Genomic DNA, 5,362 nt, shown 5'->3' on the forward strand with positions numbered 1-5,362 from the left:
AGTGCCTAAAGGGGTGTTAATTATTAATAGTCCCCCTCCCCCCACCCTGCTTTTTAAATGTGGTACATGATGTCTGGAGCTGCAGCAGCTATCTTTGAACCATGAGGAAACAGCATGAAATGTAAACAGCAGGGTAATAAGGATGGTGAACAGAAATATAGAAAGAAACTGGTTTTCAATGGCCTTCTCAATTATTGCATAAAACCTGAAAACACCTACCTCTAGAATCTCAGTGTGTGAAAGAATTAAGTACCTTTATTGCTCAAGGAAGTCTTGGTTGACTTTTCTGTTATTTGCTGCCCAAAGCATTCCAAACAAATCAACACTAAATCATAATAACAATCCTCTAAATTAGGGATTACTCTTAGCTCAGAGAAGTTAAGTGATATAACGATGGTCACATAGCGGGCAAGTGGCAGCATTCTTTTGGGCTGGAGCTTTCAAGTTTGGAGGAATTTTGATTATTCATAAGAGTTAAATTCCTGTCTCCTCTGCTGTATGTGTCCTATTGTAGTCTGACCCCTGGGAATAATCCCCCTCCCTTGCCATTCTGGTCTTTGGTCATTCCCTCCCCCATCCATCCCACCCTGGGTCTCAGCTTAGAGACCTGGGAAAGGTCCCTTGTGGGGGGGTGTGGAGAAGGAGGCAGGAAGCCACCGTTCATTCCTTCCTGGAGTTTCCCTAACAAGTGTGGCCAAATTCTGGTACCAAAGACTGAAGAGAAGGTTGAACTCATTTTGGAGATAATTCTAGCTTCTAAACAGTCCTAGGCCCTCTGGGGGGTTACAGCAAAAGAGAGAGAGAAGGAGACTAGAGACACAAAAATAGAGATGGGGAAGAAGAGGGTGAGAGAGGGAGGGTAGGAGGAAGGTAGGAGGAAGGGAGAAGAGAAGGAGATAAATGCTCAGACAAACATGATGATGAATCTCAGCTCAGGCAAGACTAGAATGTTCCCTTCTCCTCCAGCTTCAGCTTCTTCATCCTGTGATTGAGTAGACTAGAACACCTCCCTTGTAAGGAGGTTGGCAAGGACAGAGGGTGCAGTACTGACCTGTAGCAGATGCTCAGCAAATGGGCACTCCTGCCCTACACACACTGGTCTGATGGTCTTGGTTGCTGCTCTGAGGGTGGAGGCAGGATTGGAGAGGAGGGTGACATGACCTTGGACAAAGCTTTGGTCAGCCTCCACTGGAGATCAGAGGCCTGGTGGAGAAAAGGGAGTGTGTTTGAGCCTGTGTCCATCTCCCCCGAGGCTGCCAGGTGAGACAAATGTCCGAGGGGCCCCAAGGCATCCAGCCCCAGCTGTTTGAGTCTTCTCAGCCCAGATGCCAGACATGTGGGTAAGGAGCCTTGAGATGACCACAACCCCAGCCACCAACACATGACAGACCTAGAGTGGGAACTGCCTGGAGTCCAGGCAACCTCCTGATTCATGAGCAGAATAAATGATCATGTATGAGTTTCCTAGGGCTGCCTAGGTAACAAATGACCACAGACTAGGTAAAAAACCAGAAACTTATTCTCTCACGGTTCTGGAGGCTAGAGCCCAAAATCAAGGTGTTGGTAGGGTTGGTTCCTTCCCAGGGCTCTGAGGAAGAATTTGTTCCATGCCTTTCTTCTAGCTCTGGTGATTGTAGGCAATGCTTGGCATTCCTTGGCTTGTAGATACATCACTCCAATCTCTGCCTCCATCTTTGCATTAGATTCCCCTGCATCTCTGGTCCAAATTTCTCTCTTTCTATAAGGACACCGGTCGTATTTGATTAGGGGCCCACCTTACCTCAGTATGCTCTCGTATTAATTAATTACATGTGCAATGACTATTTCTCAACTAAGATCACATTCTGAAGGTTAGGACTTTAACATATCTTTGTTGGGGACATAATTCAACCCATACCATTTGGTTATTTAAAGCCACTGTTTTGGAGTGATATGTTATACAGCAGTAGTTACAGAACACCAGAATTAAGGGATGGCTAGGAAAGCAACAGAAACACCAGGAGACATGTAAGGAGATGGAAAAATTTACAAGACTATCCCTCCAAGAGGTATGTGGTTGGAGTAATTGATTTTCTAAGTAGGTTGGGGTTGGGGTGGGGCTAGATCCTCTCCCTGAGAGATGTATGTTCGGGTAACAACATGTGCTTTGATAATAGTAGACAGCTTCCCTAATGCCTTCTAATGCAGGAAAAAAGCTTGAGTTTTGCTTTATAAGGTATTTCTAGTCCCTTAAGTAAGTGTTGAATATTTACTTAAAGAGAATCAACTTGATTATTAGAGTATTTCTGGCCTCTGTGTATTTCAGCATGGTCTTCTTTACTAACGCCTCCTCTATCAGAGCAGGCTGATTAATGATGGGGTGCAGATGTCCGGTTAAGTGTTTGGCTTCTCCATAGACCATAAGCAACCCTGAGAGCAGAGACAGTCTCTGCCTTGTTCTCCCCTGAATCCCCAGCACAGTTCTTGGCACACAGTAGGTGCTTAATAGTTATTTCCTGAAAACATGGGTGTTGGAAAAGGAACAAAGAGATTTAAAATCTATATGAGGACTAAAGGCTTACAAATATGTCAGCTACAAAACATCTAATGACGCTGGGAAATATGTTTTTGAAATTCCCTTCAGTTAACAAAAGAGCCTTTAAGAAAATAAGGGAGTTTTGAGAGACCAGGAACAAATTGGAAATGCCAGCCCAAGGAAGAAAGTGGTTTCTGGGGCAGCTGGTAGCTTCCACACCCTGAGCTTCTGTGGCACAAGAAAGAAGCAAGGGATTCAAAAAACTGACCAGGCAGGTTTGAAAAAACAGGTTCTAGAAATTTAAGTGTATCACATTTGAAATGAGGAACTCAGTGGATCAGTTAAATAGACACAGCTGGAGAGGGAATTAGTACACTGGAAGACAGATCTGAAAATACCACACGTCAGTCAGCACAGAAAGAAAAACAGAAATGAAAGAGAGGTAAGAAACATGGAAGATGGAATAAAAAGCTCTAAAATATGTCTAGTCAGCTTTTTGGAAAGCAATTATAGGGATAAGAAGAAAGAGGCAATGTTCAAAGAGATAGTAGCTGAGAATTTTCCATGATTGTTAAAAAAAAAAACACATGAATCCTTGGGAAGTGAGGCGGCCTGGAAGTCCCTCCAGCCATGGTGTTGTACAATGCAGAAAAGAGGTGGATTTGTAAACCCTGGAGTGAGGTTCTACCTACCCAAGCCTGTTGCCATGTGGAGACCCTGGGTGAAGCCCCCATCAACAGGAGGCAAAACCATCCACTGAGGACCTGGGGGATAAGAAGGAAGGAGAATACATTAAACTCAAAGTCATTGGGCAGGATAGCAGTGAGATTCACTTCCAAGTGAAAATGACAACACATCTCAAGAAACTCAAAGAATCCTACTGTTGTGGCACCTGGGTGGCTCAGTCGGTTAAGTGTCTGCCTTCGGCTCAGGACATGATCCCAGGGTCCTGAGATCGAGTCCCGCATAGGGCTCCTTGCTCAGCAGGGAGCCTGCTGCTCCCCCTGCTTGTGCTCTCTCTTTCTCTCTCTCTCTGACAAAGAAATAAATGAAATCTTAAAGAAAAAAAAAAAAAGAATTGTACCGTCAAAGACAGGGAGTTCCAATGAATTCACTCAGGTTTCTCTTTGAAGGTCAGAGAATGGCTGATAATCACACTGAAAAAGAATTGGGAATGGAGGAAGAAGATGTGATTGAAGTTTATCAGGAATAGAAAGGGGGTCATGCAACGATTTAGATATTCTTTTTATTTTTTTTCTTTACCCTCAATCCTTTTTTGTTTTTAAAAATAGTTATTTTGTAAGGTGGTATTCAATACGGACTAGAAAACTGGAACCCCATCTCCTTAGAACATCTGGTAATTTGAATTCTCGTGCCCATTATTCATTATCACTTGTTTTCATTGTGCTGATTTTTGGTGGTCAAACCTTAACCCCCTTCATATTACCCTCTCCTTTTTAAAACTTTACATGTGTGCACAGAGAGGCCACCTTTTCCAGGATTGCATTTTCAGGCTTGTGATAAATAAGATTGACCTACGTGAGTGTCCATAATGACTTTCCCATTGGCCCTGAAGTTCTGGTGCATGATTGCTTCACTCCTGGACTAGGACTTTCAGTGGGAGATGGAAGTTTTTCAGAGAACTGAACTGTGGAAAAATGATCTTGCCTTAACTTGAAGCTACTTTTAAAATTTGAGGATCTGGAAGTGACGCATGGCCGTGTGACTGGTTTCAGCCAACGGAATATGAGCAGAAGGGACACGTGTCACTTTGAGGCAGGAGCTTCAAGAGCCATGATACGTGAGTCACCGTGTTCATGTTCCACTACTGTGGCGATGATAGAAGAACATGTCAAGATAAACCCTCCATCAGCCTAGATTTCTGAAAGACTTCCAGGAGCAGGCCCTCCCCCGGCCTCCACCTGCTACCCAGGCAAACATGCATTGTACATGCAGCATGAGAGAGGAATAAACTCTTGCTATGTTAAGTGTTAGGCACTGAAAAAAAAAAATTGAGGATCTGGACCAAAATACGAGAAATATCAGGCTGGAGTTGAGATGACAGAGATGGTGAGAGTAATGACTCATTCCAAAGATGGCTTCACTAAAGAGAAAAAGCATTTTAAGATTAAAGAAAAGTCTTTGTCAGTAGATCCCGGGAAGTTCTAATTTTCTTTAGCAGTTAATAAATTTATTCATGCAGAAGTGTATTCAACAGAACACTGCTCTTTTTTATTTTATTTGTACTTTTTGGCCTAGGATATGGGTTTTAAATGGACATTGTACCAGCTTCATTAAAATAATCAAAATATTTGTAAAAAATAAATAAAAAAACCTCTATGAATCCTCAAATTCAAGAATTCCAATGAATCCCAAACAGGATAAATAAATGTAGATACATTATAGTCAAATTGTGGAATGCCAAGGACAAGGAGAAGATCTTTAAAGTACTAGAAAGAAAAATTTTTGTTCACAACTTCTATAATTAGAAGAAATTAGGCTAATATCTGATTAGTTATAATAGTATTAAAAGTAACAATGAAAGACAGAAGAGGAGTAGATTTAAAGGGATTTAAAAAAGTCATACCAACCAAAAACTGTATACTTCAATTCCCAATAAGACCGAAATAATTTCTTAAATAATAATTTATCTTTTAAGAATAAGTGTTGGGGCGCCTGGGTGGCTCAGTCGGTTAAGCATCTGACTCTTGATTTTGGCTCAGGTCATGATCTCAGAGTCATGAGATTGAGCCCCGCATTGGGCTCCACAGTGGGTGTGAAGCCTGCTTAAGATTCTTTCTCTCCTTTCTCTCCCTCTGCCCCTCCCCCTGCTTGCATACTCTCTCT

The 5,362-nt window shown here is 42.4% G+C and overlaps 1 pseudogene; it reads left to right on the forward strand.

Moving 5' to 3' along the window:
• Positions 1–830: 830 nt before the first annotated feature.
• Positions 831–3,752, forward strand: LOC117998270 (annotated as a pseudogene).
• Positions 3,753–5,362: the final 1,610 nt, after the last annotated feature.

The sequence above is a fragment of the Mirounga leonina genome, unplaced genomic scaffold (assembly GCF_011800145.1).
Source record: "Mirounga leonina isolate KUSES-001 unplaced genomic scaffold, KU_Mleo_1.0 Mir_114, whole genome shotgun sequence".
Classification (NCBI taxonomy): Eukaryota; Metazoa; Chordata; class Mammalia; order Carnivora; family Phocidae; genus Mirounga; species Mirounga leonina.